Source organism: Prosopis cineraria, unplaced genomic scaffold, assembly GCF_029017545.1.
Source record: "Prosopis cineraria cultivar Desert tree isolate PC_DT_omini unplaced genomic scaffold, ASM2901754v1 PC208, whole genome shotgun sequence".
NCBI classification, from domain to species: Eukaryota; Viridiplantae; Streptophyta; class Magnoliopsida; order Fabales; family Fabaceae; genus Prosopis; species Prosopis cineraria.
Genome location: NW_026555535.1, coordinates 1,271 through 21,641, shown reverse-complemented (window position 1 = coordinate 21,641; position 20,371 = coordinate 1,271). Strand labels below are relative to the sequence as shown.

The window sequence follows — 20,371 nt, the reverse complement described above, 5'->3', positions numbered from 1 at the left end:
CAAGGCTTGCTTGGTGGGACTGGGATGGTTTTTCCCCCCTTGTTTTTTGGACAAATTTTTATTAATGTAATGAAGTTAACAGAAGAGTTTAATCAACAAGTTCAAGTTTTAAAATATGTCGTCATGTGCTCAAGGTATTCATGAGATTGTCGTTAGTAATTAATAATAATCACACATAATGGGTTTTCAGATTAATTTGAGCAGGAGATAATGAGAGTCAGTTGTTCCAGATATTTTGTATATATGAACTAATTTTATGGAAGTTTGTTTATTTTTTCTTTTTTTTTAAGAAAAAAATCTTCATGTGTGTGTAAGTGTGTGAGGTAGTTGCTGATGATGCCTGATGAGTCTCCATAAATCAAGACACGAGAATGTGGTAAGCTAAGCTTGGATTTATTGGAATTTATGATTTCGGACACAATATTGCTTGGAGAAAAACACTGAACCAATTATATTCAACTTGGGATTCTCCCTATGATATATGTTTTATGATGTCCTTTTCCTGTTTATTAACATCTTTAATCACTGATAAACAGAACTAGGCTTACTGTGGATGTTGTTGTATTTTTATGAAGTCTTTAGACTTTTTTTCTTTTGGCCAAAAGTCTTTAGACTTTAAATGACATGTTTTCTTGTTTATGATTTTTGAATGATGTAATTTTATTTCATGTATTAACATATTTATATTAATGATTCACACGCGGGTTTTGTTTGGGTTTAGGGTTTTGCGTTCATGCAACTTTAGACAATCAGAATTTGAAAATACGAACTACTTTTAGTATTAATATTTTTTTCATTAAAAAATGTACTCCTTTTGTTTTAAAATATAAATATTTTCTCTCAATTAATTTTAGTTTAAAATATAAGCAACTGAAGATATGTAAAATATTTTTTTTATTTTACCCCTTATATTTATTAACCTAGATCATTGTGTAAATGTATCTTTCACTCATCATGAAATATATTAATAAGTGGAATTAGAAGTAAAAGGAAAAAATGATATATATTTTTATAGGAATGCAATTTTTTTTTTAAAACTACTTATTATTTTGAACAGGAAGGAATAAAGCATTTTTAACAAAATTTTATTCTAATAAAGTAATTAATTTTTTTCAAATTAACATCATTTTTTATATTTACCTTTATTAACAGGACGTTTAACATTAAAATAAGTATAAAATAATTTATTTGTTTACTTATTATGGACACTTTAAAAAAAACACATTAATTATACCTTGCAACATTAAAAAATGCTTACATTTTTAACATTCACCTTTAAAAATGTGAAGTATTTTTTTAGAGTAAGACAACATTATAAGATGACATTACTATATGACATTATAACATTATTGTAAGATGGCATTATATTAATTTGAAACTTTTTGAATAGTATTTTATCGATCAAAAGTCAAGGTACCAATTGTATTTTGAGTGAAGCTTCTAGAGCAAATTTATCCTTTAACTTATTTTTTGTTAGCAATATACAAGGTAAATATACTTTTTATCAATTCAACTTCTAATAATTTCTTGTCAAATTATTGTATCAATTAACTGATTACTAATCAGATTTGCCAGCATTATAGACACACACACACAAGATATAAACATAAGATTCCAATTGTTTTCAAGAGATGTGTTGGGGAAGGAGACTAGTGGGGTGACCCATACATTGCTGTTTTCTGGGAAGTCAGTGGCACATTAGACTCACAGTCTGTATTCCATTTTGTTTTGTACCCCAAATTCTAAATCTGAACACTGAAAGTTTTTTTTAAAAAAATATATTTATTTTTTTAATAATATTTCTTGGTAAATAATTAAATATAAATTTCCCATTCTTTTTTAAAATCGCTAGAGTTTCCAAAACTCTATTGCACCTCAAGATTGTATATTCATATAGTTATATTCTCGCTCTTTGTCTTGTACTCTCCAATCAACTTTGATTGTATAAAGTATATTATTTAAATGACAAGTTTTTTAATATTTCGAAAAGTGACGTTCAACAGGACATACCTAGTTCACCAGGGATGGGTACAATTAGACAATTTACTGTATTATATACTTATATTCTATGAAGTTGTATCCATACATACATACATACATACATATATATATAAAATTAAAAATTATTAAATGATTCTTTACAAATTATGAATACTTAAATTCATCTGCAAATCTCAGTGCACTACACAATATTGATATTATTGGATGCGATAAGAGTATTCTTTTTCTAATTTATAAGAGTATCCTTTTTCTAATTTTTTTTAAGGTACGAAAGGCAAGACATGAACATTATCTAAGTAAATTTGTTTTATACCTAAAAAAAAGCAAATACTTGAACACTGACAAAAAATTTACTTTCTCTCCAATCTTATATATAAGTCACTTCTAAATTTACATTATTTTATTTAACAATATCAAGAACTACAACTTCAAGTTGATAAGTAGATACTACATTCTTTGCTATGTTTGCTGTATAATTAAAATAGAAAAAAAAAACAATTTATGCCCTCAACATGAACATAGTTATATATTTATATTATTCAAAAAATTATTAATATATTAATATATAAAATAGAATCTATAATTGATTGCACAATTTATAAGTGAATACTCATATAATTATTCATTGATTTTTGTATAATTACAACAAAAATATGTCGATTTGAATATGTATAAATCTATTTTTTCCACAATTTTTTAAAATTTAGCTTTAACGATATTTTGAGCTGCATGATGTTATAGAAATAATGTTTGGGTAGCTTGTGTAATTATTGCAAATCATTGCACAAATTAGTGTTTTCAAAGAATCCACGTAATTCTCTGCTCATGCGCACACAGAATTCTGGTTTCTATTTTCTTTTGTCATTCATATTATTTAGATCAAATTTTAAAATTCTCATTTGTTTTTTAATTATAAGGAATAGGCTTTGCAGATCGACAGCAAAACATTTAATTATAAATATATATATATATATATATATATAAGGAGTAAAAAATTAAAACAATTTCCTTTAAAGTATGACACAAATGACAAACCCATCCTAACAAAGTTTTTATATACATAAGAGCTAAGATTCAAACTTTTAATCATATTTTGTTGAAGTTCTTATCACTTATACTAATCTGAGTTGTTAAAACAAGTATAATTTTTATTTTCATGAAAACTCTTGTATATTATTTTTTTAACTACTAAAACACTAAAGTTATTGCGTATATACTTTTTAAAGGAGGAGGAAGAAACAGTTGTTTTATTACATTCTGTCATATTTTGAGTTTAATTTCACTTCTTCTCTGGAATTATTTATTATAGGAAAAGTAAAATATTTTTTTAATCCTACTTATAAGTCATATAATTAAATTTTGATGACACATTTTTCTTTTTATACCCTAATAAATGCTGAAGAGAGAAAATTTATTATTAAAATATGTATATTTAATAGGAGTAAAGTTGAAAACTTATTAAATTTTTAGAATTAATGAGTTTTAATATTTTTTTAATTTTAATAAAATATGTTTAAAGTGATTTATAAATAAGATTAAGTGAGTATTAAATGTTTAAGATATCTAAATAAAAAACATTAATAATGTTTGTGGGACAAGCAAATCTGAAGCTATAGTAGCAAATTGATTATGACCCAGAAATAAAGATGGAGAAAATAGTACGTAAGATTCTTGTCATTATATCTTTACGTGAATTAGAACGTGCGTAAATAGTGGCCGAAAAAAGTTGAATAATAATAATAATAGCATCAGCAGCAACAATAATAATAATATCTCAAAAAAATCTCTTTTAAAAAGAACTTTAATAATTTCAAATCTTAATGGTATGAAATTAAAAAAAAATAAAAATAAAGCTGAGTTAAGAGCATACTCACTTAACCACACAGAGCCACCCACTAAGAGGACAAGATTGAACCATTTCTAGATCTATCATTTCTTTACCTCATATGCCCCTTAATATTTATTTGTAAGCTTTCATTTCAAAATTGTGACTGAGATCTTCGTCTCAATATTTTTTGTGATGTTTCGTTTTTATAATAAAGATATGTTTAAAAATCTTCTGACAATTCTTTATACTTAATACTTTAATTTCCCTCGCAAAAAATTTATAGGAGTAGGAAACTATGGATATTTTTCTTATAAAAAAGCTCCCAGCATCAATAGTATTTTTTTTTCCTATTAGGTAGGGTTTAGATCGATGGTTTTATATTTAAAATCTTCCATTTTAAATCTTATATTTGAAATATATGTATTTAAAATCTTTTGTTTAGGCATTTTAAAAAATTTTAAATGAAAAAAGAAATGAAATGAGATCCAAAATGAAAAAAAATTGAAAATGGCTAATTTATTTCTATTTTTTATTTGACAAGAGATGAGAAAATATGTGAGAATTTTGTATTAATATTGAAAACATGAGAAGAACAAGATATTTAAAGTGATTAGAATTTCAAATGCTTAGATATACGAAATTTAAAATTATAAAAAAATTATAATTTGAAATGCTAAATTCATAATTTTTTATGTATCCCAGTAAAAGATTTGGTTCAAATTTAAATTTAAATCCTCATTAATTCAACCACATCATTGAAGTTACTAATCATGATTATATTGAGTAGTGAGCTGTTAATTAAGATTTTGAATTTTAGCTTAATAATTGAAAAAAAATAATAGCAGAAATTTTCTTCATTTTGAGGTTCAATCTAACTAGTATTCAAAATAATTGGTAATATCAAACAATTAATATGGCTCATTAATTACCCCAAAATACCTAACATCAAACATCTTAATAATAACAGAAATCTATCATAGTGTTTTTAAATATCTATTATATATGCGTCTTAATAATTACAACATTGATATTTTTTATCATTTAAAGAAATTAAAATTTCATAATATTTTATAAAATTATTCATACTTTATTTTATTTATTTATCCATTTATATTCCGTACACACACGCGCACACATTAAAGTATGATATTGTTCAACCCTACGTTCAGCCAAACGATTATTAGATGAATTGGTATACAGATTGAATAGTTTACAGTCTAATACATTTAAAAACAATACGAATAATAAATTTTTTTACATTCTTTTAAATCATAAAATAATTTTTATAAATCAGATTAATGAATATATTATGTTTTACTCAAAACACACCACGTTCAGTACTACAAAGGGAATCAATAGAGAACTTTACACGTGATTTTCCCATTATGATGATTCATACCTTTCAAGTGCGTTGCCATGTGCATCCTGCAATCAGATTGATAGATAGGCTTCACGTATAAAAGAAAACAAAGAGATTGAATATTAGCTAAAATAATATTAATTAATTATGTGAAAAATTAAATGAAGTTCACTTAAAAATTACTTTCTCATATTTAAGTATGAGATCTTAGATCCGCGTCTGTGTTAGTGTAATAAAATGTCCTTAAGAGAATTATCCTCAATTAAATCTAGCAATACTTGAATTTGACTTAGACAAGCATATATATTTAAAAAAAAATGAGTAGAAAAATCACCCTCAAATCTCACTTAGTATAGAAAAGTCTCATGAAATCAATAAATATCTCTGAAGTCAGTCGTATGTTATCTATTAAAGTTGTCAACTTGTTACATTTTTTTTTGAATAAAAAGCCACGGAAAAATCATGCAGATAGATATATTAAATCATATCAGCGAACAAAAAGTTATTACAACCAGTAGGTGGACTATTAAAAATCTGAACAATTGAGTTGTCGGGAGAGGCTTGATGGGTCATTCAGTCTGCGCATTTGTTAGCCTCTTTAAAAACGTGATCAAAAGTGACAGTCCAATTATGCATAAGAAGGTCTCTGATTTTGTTAATAGTTACAGCAAGTAAATGAGTATTAGAAAACTCATTGCGTATGAGTGTAATTGCTTCAACAGAATCCGAGAAGATATTGACTCTATTAAACTCCTCAACCCAGAAAATAGTGAGTCCTTCAAGAATGCCCATAAGTTCGGCCGCTATGCTGGGATGGTAACTAAGAAATTTAGAGAAACCTTTGATCCAATTACCATGGTTATCTCGAATGAGACCACCACAAGAAGCAGTCCCTTGATTGTTGACAGAGCCATCTATATCAAATCTCACCCAATCTTTTTCAGGGGAAACCATTTGGCCTTTGTTCTATCACCCTGTTGAGTCAAAAAATTGATTCTAGATTGGAGGTATTGGTCATTGAGGATATCTTGGATGCTGGTAAAGGCAATGTCTCTCTCATGGGTATCATCTTTAGAGTAAATAATTTTGCACCTCTCTTTCCAAATATTCCAACACACGTGAGCGAAGAGCTTTTGCCTAGGGATATTACGTGATCTTGCATTTCCCGCTTCTCTTTTTGTATTCTAGAGAATCTGCTCTTGTAAAGATAGAGAAAAGAAAGTATTTAGTTCAGTTTGTTTAACTAGTTTTAACCAAACCTCTTTAGATCTTTTGCAATCTCTCAAGATATGAGTGGTGGAGTCTAAATAATTACAACCAAAAAGGACAAGTTTTGAGAGAAGGAATATTCTCATTAAAACATGAGATTTTAGGTTAAAGTCGATCCCAAGCTGCTTTTCAGAGAAAGGACTTGATCTTCTCATAAGTTGGCCATTTTCAAATTTTAAACCAAATTTCAGGGCTACTAGTATCACAATGAATTTCTATGGCCTTATAAGTAGATTTGATAGAGAAGTTGTCATCATTTAAAGGTCTCCAACATATAATATCATCATTTGCATTAGAGTTTGGAGGCTGCACAATAGTGATAAGTTTGATGATTTCTGGATGAAGATATCTGCACAATTGGCCTACTTTCCAAGAGCCATTATTATTATAAAAATCAAAGACTCTAGCACGCAAGATGGAGTCCGCATTAGATGAAGCATATTTGATAAGGGGATTTGGGAGGGGACACCATTTGTTACAATGAAGTGGTCCGTTAATGTTGATAGTTGTTAATGAAATTGTCCATTTTATGATTGAGGAGCAATAATAATTAACACCTATCTAGCATTGACAATTTCAACCAAAAAAAAATGTGAGTCTTGAAAGTTATTACGTGATTTCATGAGATTTTCTGCATTTAAGTTCATTATGAGGGACTTGCGATTGACTTTTTCATAAAGAACTGATTTTTCTTCATGAATAAGTTATGGAAAATTAGATATGCTCCGGATCTCGACCCCCCTCAGTGTCCCTGTTTCCCAGCGTCCCTCAACGTCTCAATTTTGGCCCTTTGATCTGTGTCCAATGTTTCATACTTTGCCACATCATTTTATATTAAAATAATTTAATTTAAAAAAATAATTCTTTCTTTAGATTTTTTTTCCATTTTTTATTTTCAAAACTTATTTCAAAAAATTACTTTGTATATTTTTTGTATAGGACCTACAGTCTAACTTTTTTAAATTGTAACTTGACATATTTAATAAAAATCTGTTTAAAAAAATCTATAGAGTAAGCCTACAGTCTGGCTTATTCAAATTTTGGCCTGACTTATTTAAGAAGAGACCTACAATCTAGCTTTTTAAACTCTGGCTTGACCTACTTAATAAAAATATGCTTAAAAAATTTAAAGAAAATTTTTTTAGAACAAGGTCAAGCCAAAATTTGAATGCTTATTTTGTAGGCTTTTTTAAATAAATTTTTATTAAATAGATTAGGCCAGAATTTAAATAAGCCAGACTGTAAGTTTCTTTACAAAAATCTATAAAATAAATTTTTAAAATAAATTTTGAAAATAGAAAATAAAAAAATCTAAAGAAAAATTTATTTTTAAAAAAATTAAATTGTTTTAATATAAAATGATGTGGCAAAGTATGGAACATTGGATATAGATCAAGGGACAAAATTGAGACGTTGAGGGACGCTGAGAGGATCCAAATCCATATGCTACATATTTGATCGTATTCCAGAAACAGAAAATCCCAGATGATGTGAAGCCAAAAGATTGAGACTTTTGATAAAAATCAAGAGACCCAGTGAGAAAATGTAAAGTCCAGCTAATTGATGAGACTAATCATGGTTGATTAGCTGCAAGAGTGTGAATAATTTATATACACTTGATTTGGTCTTACCAAACACTTTTTTGATCCTTTTGGAAAAATTGTTGCACTTTGAATTCTAAACATAAATTATTTTCCCTTTTCATGCACCAGTAATTGCAAATTGCAATCATTGCAATCACTTTAATCTGCAAAAGTCGTAAAATTTTAGTGGAGGTTCTCATTGATAAAAGAATTTATGATAATTTACGTGCTAATTTTTAGGTCTCTTTTAGATTATTTATTTAAAAATTAAATCATGTAGTTAGAGAGAGCATAATACAAAAGAGTGAGTGTATATAAATTACAGTTTTTTTAATCTATGTTTTAATCTATTATCCACCTGCATACAGTTATGCATTCACAGGAAAAAATGTATGTGACAGTGACACACAGAAGAAAAATATGACAAATTCACATTTTATTTTTATTTTTATTATTTATTAGTTTTGTATGTTTGAACAATAAATATTTAATTATTTTTGTGGATGAGAATTATATATGCAGTTGTAGTTTTTTTTTTTTTTTTGGCCCAGAAATATATGTAGTTTCAGTTGGTAGAAAGGAAAATGTGAGACACTGATTGGTTTGAATGTCAAAACAATTTTCCTGACAGTTTTTGTTTTTGCTTTTTTTTTTTTACCTGATTTTCCTGACAGTTTGGAAGCATAGGAAAAAGACTGAACAGGTAAGCGTACAAGAAAAACAAAATACACGTACCTATCTACATATTTAATATTTAATATTTTTAAAATATATAATAAGTTTTATATTAAACAAAAAATATTATCCCAACTTAAGTTTTTCAACAAAAAATAGTAAAGAACTGAATTTAGTCTATGACATTTTAGAGTTTTAAATTTTTACAATGAACTTTTTAAATATTGATATATTAAATTTATTTTTTAAAAAATAAAAATAATTGATATAAAAAATAATTATTTAAAATAAATGATATTAGAATTAAAGGATTAAAAAAATATTTTATAAAATTAAAATTTTATATAAAATTAGAGAATTAAAAATATATTTTTATTTTTTATGTGAAGGGATATGCACATGGGTTATCTAAATGAAATTTTAATGGTCCTTTTAATTTCTTTTTTTTTCATTTTTTGCTCCGGATATTTAGAGATTTCATTATTTTATTTTTGTGATTTTAAATAAAAAATTATTTATTTTGTAAGCTGATAGTTATAAAGATATTATTTGTATTTTTCATGTTTAATATAAAAATAATTAAATATAATTAAAAATAAAAATATAAACTATTGAAATTATATTTTGATGGTTCAGATTTCCAAGGCTATCAATAAATAATACGTGTGCTTAATTCAATTTAGTTTTATAAATTGGGGGAAGTCTCATAATTTAGAGAAATTTTTAGATGCATCCAGTGCAGCATGTCATCCATGATTCATTTAGTAAAATTACATTAAATCCATCAAATAAAATATTACAGTATGTGTTATTTTTAATAACTTTATTTTTATAATAAAATGCCTATTTAATTATTTTTATTTTCTCTTTCTACTATCATTAATATTAGAATCAATTTATATTTAATATTATATGAATGTTGTATTTTTATTACATGAACCATGGATGACATGATGCACTGAGTCTACCGTACTCCATTATTTATAAGGTTGTCACGTGTCTAATAGTGGAGTTTTCAACAACATTATCATTTACTCTTTCTGTTAAAAAATATGAAACATTTTTAACCAAATCTCACTCATAATAAAATAGTTATTTATTTTCAAAGTAACCTTATCTTTTCATATTTACCCCTATTTAATAGAATGTTTCACTCTAAAATAAATATAAAGTTATTTATTTAATAAGAGCTTTATATTTTTTAACATCTAATCCCTCAAAAAATACCTTATTATTTTTTAATGGACGGAGTAATCTATATTAGTGGTTTGAATGGAATAGAACATTTAAAAAGGTGAAAAGGAAACATTAAACTGAACTTGAGATTATGGTAATTGATTGAAAAAAAAAATAAGGGAAACGAAACTTAAATCTCAAAAGATGAATTTAATAACGGTTAAATTTTAAAAATAATTTTATCAAAAATGAACTACAAATGTTAATTCAATCAATGATAGACATGAGAATTTTAGTTGCAAACTAGACATTTAAATCTCATCTAACTCACAATGATTTACCATTGATAATCCCATACATGCAATGACTTCAAAGTTCAAATGGCATTTGAAACTTATTTTTGAGGAAAAAATATCTTTAACTTTTTTATTTTTGAATCAAATTTTTAAAACTATCACCAGACACTTGAATTAATTGGTAAGAGAGCTGACCCCTTTTAATTAGAGATCTTCAATTTGAATGCAGCAGTAATTAAACTTTTGGTGAGAAGCACTCACAAGTTACTGACCAACAAACTTTGATAAAAAAAAAATATAGAACATGGGACTCATGCAATTTGAAAAAGGAAAATATCATTTAAAGATTCCTGAAAAGTTTTTATATAAACGAAGAATAATATAAATATGAAATTTTATTGCACTCCCTCAATACCTGTCTAAAAATAAGATTTTTTTTAAAAAACCTAATCACCCCTCAAAATTAATAATTTAATGGGTTGTTGTTAATTACGTATCAAAACTGAATACATGTTTATTTATGAAATACCAACACTTGTATAATTAAGCACCCACTATCAGTTATAGTCACTTGTTAATTTTAAAAGGATTGTTAATTATGTATGGTTATCTGTCAAAATTTGAATATATGTTTGTTTATATAGGATCAACATATGTACAATTAAATATGTTTTATCACTTATGATTAGTTGTTAATTCTGAATGGGTCATTGTTAATTATATAAAGTCACTTGCCAAAATTTAAATGAATGCTTGTTTATGTAGGATTAATACTTGTACAATTAAACATGTACTATTCGTCTTTGCAACTTGTTTGTTTTCAAATGAGTTATTGTTAATTACACATGGTTATTTGTCAAAACTTTTAAATGGATACTTATTTATACTTTCATAAAATTTGAAGAGTAATTATGTCTTTTTTTCACAAAATAATATGTTTAAATAAATAGTTGAGAGTGTAATTTAATTTTATATTTTTTTTAATATAAAAATTCTCCAAAAGTCAAAGGTATTTTTCCATTAAAAAATTTTCAGTCTCACGAAAGGGTAAAAGGTAAGGTGGTGTGTAGGATTATTGCTGCCATGTTGGGTTGGCCCATATTTCTTTGGGAGAATGAATGGTAGGTTTTGTTTGGAGCGTCACGGGATGTCACTGCATCATCATCCCTTATCATTTGCCACTTGGGACCACTCTCTCTGTTTTAGCCTCTGCCGACACATTTGGACACACAACTATGAAAACATTCCGAAATGTTTTTTTTTTTCCTATTAAAAACTTTATACATTATAATTCACATCAGGATGTCACATTTTTGTCGACAGTAAGCTGTTTTAATAACAACACCACCTCTTTTGCTTCAAAGAGATTTTAAGTTATTTTGAATATGACGCTGACATGTTTGTATGTTTGTTTCCTTTTCAGCTTTTATTATTGGGAAAGGCTAAGTTAAGATGTTCTTTGAGCTTGTGTTACTTTAAACTTAAGAGACATGATATTTTAAGTAAGTGTGATATAGATGATAACAGTTTGAACTCATTATGTATTATTTTAACAACTCTTGAAAATATGCATGAAAAGGCATTGTTTGAGAAAAAAACAATCCTTTAAATGACATTTAAATTTTACAAGAGATTAGTCTTATAACTACTGATTGTAGGAATACCTTAAGTTAAAAAAAAAAAACTTAAGAGATATGACTAAATTATTGATATTATATGAAAAAAGAAATTTTTTAATCAATCATGCATCATTAAAAATATTTTCTCTTTCCTTTGTAATCCCTTACCAAATTTATAAAAAATTGAAAAATGATAAAATTGAAATAAAGTATTTATAATCCATTTTTTCATGCAAAGTTATGTAGAAAAAGTACTATCAACGTTTTTAAAATATGACTTATGTATATGGGATTGGAGAATAAATGCACACATTCTCTCCTTGGATATATTAATGTCTTAGGATGCCATAATCATTGTTATGCACTTTTGCTGCGCAACAACTTGAACTGTTGCCGTAAAAGACTTATCAATTTGATTTATGCTATCTAAAACACTGTGACTTTTAATTAGTATCGTTGCGCTGAAATGGAACAAATAAGAAATAAAAGGAACAAAAATGGAATATACTACTAAAAAAAAATCCCACCGACACAAACCTTCGATAATCTCGGTCAAATGGCTCCAGCCAAATTCGCCTAGAATTTAACATTATACGATAGAATTATATATATTTTTTCTTTTGTAGCATTCAAACATAACGAAAACAACGTAAAAAAGAATTGATTCGTCGTTTTATCGAGGTTGAAACGACAAGCCCTTGGATCCTAAGGGGCACATGCAATGTCTGACGAGGCTTTGCTTTTACTGAACTGAAAAACTGACGTTTGTCGCAGTTTTAATCTACTCTAGACAAGTACTCTATCCAGCACTAATTTTAAAAACATTTTTATTTCAACTAAATTGAAAAATATTATTTCAGGAAGGTTGAGAAAATTTAATATCAAATAAGGAAAAAAAAATTTAAAATATTAATGCAGAATTAGATGACTGGTTTTGATGAGAAAATTTAATATTAAACAAGGATAAATTTTTTTTAAAATATTAATGCAAAATAAGGGGACTGGTTTTGCTGAGAAAATTTAATATCAAACAAGAACAATTTTTTTTTAATATTAATTCAAGATTAGGGGGACTGATTTAAAAATAATTTTAAATAGAAAAAGACTATAATAATTTTACTTAAAATACATAAGTTTGTGTGGGATTATTTTTTCACGAAAAATTAAGATACACAATTTTTTCCATCAAGGAACTAGGAGCCAGCAAGTTCAAGATTCATTCATCAGACAAAAAATTAAGAAAACGAATATTCCTGATAAAAGAGAATATTAAATATAAAATAAAAACATTTCATTTTTAACTTATCAAGGAGTACGTATACATTGATCTGTGATTCTAGGACTAAACTCAAATGAAAAATATGTCCTATAAAAATTTTCTCTTTTTTCTTTTCTTTGGCGAGCGTGTCCTATAAAGCTTAATTAAGTTGCTCTAAAGATCAAGATGAACAAACCCAAACTAAGATGAGTCCCAATCAGGAATGTTAGCAGTAGCCTCGTTCACCATCTTCACCAGAGTCACCTGCAAGCATGATAGTCATTTAGCGGCTTAATAATGCTTTGGCTTCCTGGCCATTTCAAATTATATGTCTAAGCTTTCAAGTAAATGTCCAAAATTAATTTTGAGAAAAATATAATTTTCAATCTTTTAAAGGTTTTTTAAATTATCAATTCAGTCACTCAACTTTGACTTAAAACACCTCAATCACTGTATTTTCTCACAAGAATTGGGTTGTTTTAAATCAAAATTCAGAGATTAAATAGATAATTAATTTTTTTTTTCAGGAACTAAAGTTGCATTTCTCATAATTTTGTTACATTCTAACAGATGCGTAGTTACACCAAATCTCCTTTGGATAGAAATGTGATCCAAGTACAAGCCTTTTCCTTAGAAGACATCTTACGCCTCCTCCTCATCTTCTTCTTGTTTTTTTTTTTTTTTTTTGGTGAATTACGCCTCCTCATCTTATGATGTTCTTGTATGCCTTGGCTCCCAGGCTTAGGATGTGCTTGGAATCATGTCAGGGTAGGGTCAAAACCGTGATTTGGCAAAAGCAACCTGAACCACATTTTGGCCCCCATCAGCAATAATTCCAAACATGCATTTGGTCACTTTTGTCACATGCGGCCTTACTAACTTACACCTTATTTTTTTTTTTTTTTTTGTTCCCTTTATTGCATCAAGAGAGTTCGAATCCTGATTCTTATCCACACTCCGCCTAGCCTACTACTGCCATTTAAGGTCTAATTATAGGGCAACATGTCAAACAAGTAATCGCCTTGCCAGGTTAGTGCTGGGCGAACTTCAAGGGCCAAGCAAGCAACTTAGCACCATGAATGTCAGGGCACGCTCCTTGTTGGTGTCATGGACATTATCATATTTATGAGTGTTGGAGTGCAGTAGGCACTTGTGGGTGCTCTATTTTTTGCTTGGCCAACTAATTCATGAATATTTACAATGGGGCTCCCTAGTCCCTACATGTTTGTTCAAACTAACACCTTATTCTACGGAGGAGCGCTTGACTTGAGCTTGTCCTTGCACAAGCTTGGATCTCTCTCCATTCTCTTCTAATTTGTTGTCGTTTTCAGAAGGAGATAGAGTGATAGACATAAATAGGGCCCATCACTGAAGTGGTTCCCACAGATTCAAATAAGACTCGCCATTTGAGTGAGTCTAATATATTATGCACCCATCTTTCTTTTAAACTAACAAGAATTGAATAGTATGAAAAATAATTTCTTTGAACTGGACTAGTAGGGCATGCATGTTGGGAGGCTAACGAGTGCACTAATTGGATTGCCAGAGCTGCACCTGATATTAAAGGCCAAGCTAATGTTTTCACTGATCCTCCAATGAGCTTCAAGAGACTAGTTGATTTAGATAAACAGATTTCTGAATCACTCTGTTCCGCTTTTTTTCTTTTTATGGTTTTGCCATAACTTTTCATTTAAAGAAAGTAGAAATGACCTAAACTTCATCTTACAGTAGGCCCCTATTACACGTGCAAGCGACATGCTCACACACTACCACTCTTCAAGTGTCCCTAACATCAGAAAACTCAGTAAACATACTCTTCTCTTCGGATTTCCACCATTAAAGAGAGGTAGATAGGGGAACCAAGATGGATGAAAGAACATTTCAGGCACCATAGAATTCATTGGCACGGCTTGATTTGTACAGAGAACCCTCAATGTTTCTATGGCACAAAACAAGGGACATAATTATCAGCATTGGATGCATAAAACAAGCAAATGTTCTAACGCAGACAGCACTAGCTCATACGTTAGCTTATAATCCATATTATTGCCTAATAATGTCAGGCAGCATTAAAAAATGAATGTCTGGATTCTATTGATGCTGGTGGCCTATAGATCTAACCAAGTCTCTAAAATATTTATTGTTCTGCCTTGGTGCTGCAGTGCAAATAATGTCACTGTCAAATCATTCCCTACAGAAGCTTCATTTCATTTTCATATACAATCTTAAAATATGGATCACCAATAGGATAAATACGGTGCATTGCTTAAAAACAATTAGCATAGAGGAGACATACCACACTTTCAGGAACCCCAGGCGGGGGTAAAGGCAGATTTCTAGGTACAGGTCCTTGTAAGTATGACCTTTTGTCAAATCTCCACTCGCCAATTTTGCCATATGTCAACTCACCCTGAGCGTCATGGACCATTATATTGTATTTAAACCCAGAAACAACAAATTTAAAATAAAAGAATATTTTGTTTGTCTCAATAATATTTCATTACATGATATAATGCAAGTCTCAATACCCCAGAGCCGTACTGGTTTAGAAATGAAATTCAGAATAAATTAAAAGAACGAAACTTTTCCATAATTCAAGTACAGGAAAGGATTAAACACACGTTACCTTTAGATTGTAGTCACATCCATAAGTATAATGAAGAATGTACTTGTTCTTAGTTTCAAGATCCCATGGGGGCTGAAAAGTTACATATAGAAAAAAGTGATTTTAGAACTGGGAATTATTGCTATATGAAATCCACTTAAACTGATAATAGTATAAAATAAACACCACATCGAAAAATGATATGATTATGCCTAACCTGCAGCATGAAGTCTTTACGCAAAATATGCCGCACACCATGAAGGGCGGAAGCTATAGCATAGGCATACCTGAATTGAACAAGAAGAAACCAACATAACATCAGGAAATATTCCTTCACACAAATGTATTATACTGCAACATCAACTGTCTATTATTTGGCCACACATACATTTCTAGCACCCATCCAAAAGCTTTATCAGTCTCTGGGTCCTCTTTCATCCTCAAAGAAACATTCATCCATGTTGGAGCAATCTCTGCAAGCAAATCCTGTAGAAAAACAACAAGAAGCAATATATAAAGCTGCCCAAGCCAATCACACCATCCAAGACGATGAACAACAAACACGCAGGAGCAGGAGCAGGAGCTGCAGCAGTTGTTATTTGATTAAAAGAACCACTAAAATGATAAGGACATAGCAAATTATTCAATCATGAAATTTATTATCTACCAAGGTCTACCTTACTAATAATTACAGGAGAATTGCCAATTGGGTCAATGTTTGTGACCGGTCCAAACTCTTCGGGATAATACTTCCTTACAATTTTCTCATTCTGATCAGGCCTGATGTAAAAAATGGAAAAGCAGCAGGATGTCCTCGATAAGCCAAATTAGGCAGAGGATTTATGAAAATGTGATCAGGTTCTGCCATCAATATGTATCTACATCAAAAGTGGAGTGGCCAATTTAAGTTTGCGTGCTAGTAACATAAAAGAAGGATCACTCTGAATAAAGATCATACTCCTCCTCTATAGTGGCCTGTTGCAACCACTGAACAAAAGCCCATGGCCTATTTAAAACAATATATCCCTACAAATTACACAAGTAATATGTCAGTAAACCCTTATAAGAATTAATTGAAAAAAAAAAAACAGCACAAGAGTTCATTTTTCTCCTATAAATTAAGCACAAGCAACTTCCAAGCAAGCCGTTCAATACCAAATATTTATGACAACTTTAAATGGAAATCAAAAAACAGGAATAAAAACTAGTAGATAGAAAAACAACTATGAAACATGTCAAGTCAACATTATTTTCCTTCAAAGATAAAATATATTTCATGGATTATGTAGACAGAATTCTAAATTCATGGAAAAATATTTGCCCAGTAAACATCTGGAGACTGAAATCTGAAGCTTTTGAATATTATTTTACAAAAGGGACAGGGGAAATAAAATCCTTTAACATTAATTTCTTAGAATTAGTTTACCACTGTAGAATGTTAAGACTCTGAACCAGTTCCAAACTGAAGTTCTGTAATTATTTTTACCCATCGATACATAGTCTTTCCTTAAGCTATTACTAATGTTTAATGTCATTAAAGAATTGTAGACCCCTACTTTATTTGAAGTTATAAAAGAGAATAAATAATCAATCAACTTGAAAAATGAAGATATGAAAAATTGCAACGAAGGGTCAAGGATATATATATCAAGAACTTCAAGATAATGTTTAATTTCTCTACTGGTAACTAATGTGTCTTTTAATCAATCAGATAAAATGACAGAGACAAGCTAGTAAAGATAGAAAACAGTTAGAAAATGGATCAGAAAATAGTAAGCTCACCCGGTCCAGACCTGGTGGAAGAGGATCAACTACAACAGTTGGAATTTCATCCATCAAGTTGTCAGCATTTCCTGAGTGTAGAACTCGAGTGAATCCTCCCATCTCTGAGCCAGGCATATTCTTTTTCTGTTTGTACCAGTAATACATGATCCGGCACTGCCATTTGCTGTATGAAGCATCAGTTGCCGTTAAGGCAATATGAAAAGGTGCCCTTGTTGTCTTCCGATTCTTCAAATTCTTAGGCATCTCAACAATGGGGTCAAACAACAACCCATCATCCATAGAATCAATCACCAAATCTTGTGAAGAATTGTAGTGCATTATCATATTCACCACATTATACGTTGCAAAGGACGAGCCAATAACCAAAAGAACCAGAAATAAGAGTGAAGCTCGTCCCATGGTCTTCCTATGATTGAAAAATATCAAAATATCATGGGCCTGAACTTTCCTCAGTTATTCATAGAGCAAGTTCTCTGCTTTGTGATCCTTAGAATCAAATAAATCTCAGTAAGTGTTCATTTCTCATCTCACCAGCAGGGAAACTAGATTAATTCACCTCAAGAATACCCAATAACCAAACTGCAAGAAGTTGAAGAACGAATTAAAAAGCAGTTCGGGTAAAAGATATCAAAGTTCTGTTAAGTGACTTGGAAATGAATCTATCATTTCAAATAACTTGCAAGCATTGTTTTATGTGGCAATACTATTGATAATTTGATTGCTTGTAGAAATTAAAAAATATACCATTAAGATTATTCTAATCAGTGTATCAAAATCTCGAATCTCCATATTTTCAATGGTTGCTAACAGATAACGAAAAGATTAAGAACAATAACGATCAAAGAGGGGAAAGAGGATTAAATTTGTAAAGTAGGAAGGAAACAAACTGAATCTTTCGAATCGGAACACAAACCAAGCAGTTCACAATCTTCGCCTCTCAAAAAAGTTAAATAAAAGAGTAAAATTCATACTCATGTCAAGAGAACACGTGACAAATAACAGTCGTGTTGGAAGGCATCTATTTTTAATATCGAGGTGATAATTCGAAACTTGGAAAACACGCAAAAGGTTAAAAAAAAAAAAATCCCTATTCAATCAACATTATGTACAGTTCACGCATTTACGTTACAATAGAAAACAAAAAATACCAATATTCCTTTTCGCCACAAAACTTGGCACATTCTATTTTTCATTGAAACGATAAGAAATTATGTTTCACAACAGAATCATCACTAACTATCATCGAGACTCAAATTAGAACGTTTCATGAATGTATAATTTCCAAGAATTAGATTAATGAAGTATATAAACATCACTTATTAATAACATCAAGAATCAATTCACATTTGATTTTGGCGCCAAAAGCTTGAAATCAAGCGTGAAAATCCAACGAGAAACAAGATAAACACGAAAATCAAAAAGAAAAGAAAGATGAGAGGCAAAATAGGCTGGCAACATGAAGGAAACAGTTGAACACAGACGATGCAGCGAAATAAAACGTGATTGCCGATCGGAAAGAGTCGTGTTTGCGAACAAAGCTGTGAGTATACGAAGGAAAATAGAATTGCAAAAACGAGAATGACATTTGAGAGAAAAGAATGAGAAAGAGAGAGAGATAGAAATTCGCACCTTTGCTTGTGGTTCGAGAAAAGAAGAAAGATAGAGAAGAATGAGAATGAATGATTTTTGGATCAAGAGTTGAGGGACCGTTTGAAAAGTGAAGTTGTACTTCGCAGTCTCTTCAAAGAAAGCGTCACGACGGGGACGAAGAACTGTATAAAAGCTAATCACGGTAATTGTTTTATTTTTGGATTTTATAAATATAGAATTCATTTAATTCAATGGATGTTTATATTTTTAACTTTTTCACAAAGTTTGTCCAAATTAATTATGAGACTAATCATTCCATCCCATCTTATATATAAGCCAATTTTTACAAGAATTGATATCATTTTTATAAGTTACTTTACATAAAAAAATTGATAATTAATTATTTTTTAATTTTATTTTTTTTATAATTTTCTATGAGTAGTTTAAGATATTATATAAGAAAAAAATATATGATAATTTTCAACAAAAGTGATCTGGAAATTTTTTTTTCAAACACTATCAATAATTTAGTTATATCTCTTCAGAATAATTAAAAGTGACTTGTATACAAGGCAAGATACAATAATTTTAAAAGGAAACTAATTGGTCAAAAAAAAATTAAATGGAAACTAAATTGCGTGCACACAAAGTGAGATGAATTAGAAGAGTTTGATTTTTTTCCCCTGTCTAACTAATTCAATTCATACCATCGCTCTCGTTCAAGTTTATTCTATCGAACTGTTTTTTTTTATTACAAATCAATAATAAATATTGTTTATGAATTATTTTTAAATAAATTTTTGCAGATAATTTCTTATTCATTTTACTACTTTTTTGGTTTTCTTCTTTTCTGAACCTAATAAATCTTTTACCAAAGGACAAAGGTGACCTCATTCGATGCATTTGGAATTGGGGAATAGACGATCAAGAAATTAATATTTAGATTGGATATCCAAACTCGTAATATTCGAGAGGCCATGAAGATTTATATATAATACTTGTATAAAAAAAATAGGAAAAGCCCTGCTATTCATTAATCATAGCTACAAAAAAAAAGTAATTTATTTTTTAAATTTTATACAATGTATATTATACATTACATGATTTACAATCAAAATCAAAATAAGTGAATTTTGTACGTACTCATTACTTATTTGTGTATTTTGTAATTCATTTTGTCATTGATTGTGTTGACGTAAATCGGAAAGGACATAAATATATTACTTTAATCTAATTTTTCCTTTTCTATTGAGTAACAGATATCCAGTATCATAAAATAATATCCAAAAACTCAAGGCACATTCTCTTTTCTTTTATTTAGTGGTG

At 29.0% G+C, this 20,371-nt stretch overlaps 1 pseudogene; it reads right to left on the bottom strand.

Moving 5' to 3' along the window:
* Positions 1-13,154: 13,154 nt before the first annotated feature.
* On the bottom strand, positions 13,155-19,035 carry LOC129295878 (hydroxyproline O-arabinosyltransferase RDN2-like; annotated as a pseudogene).
* Between the last annotated feature and the right edge of the window lie 1,336 nt (positions 19,036-20,371).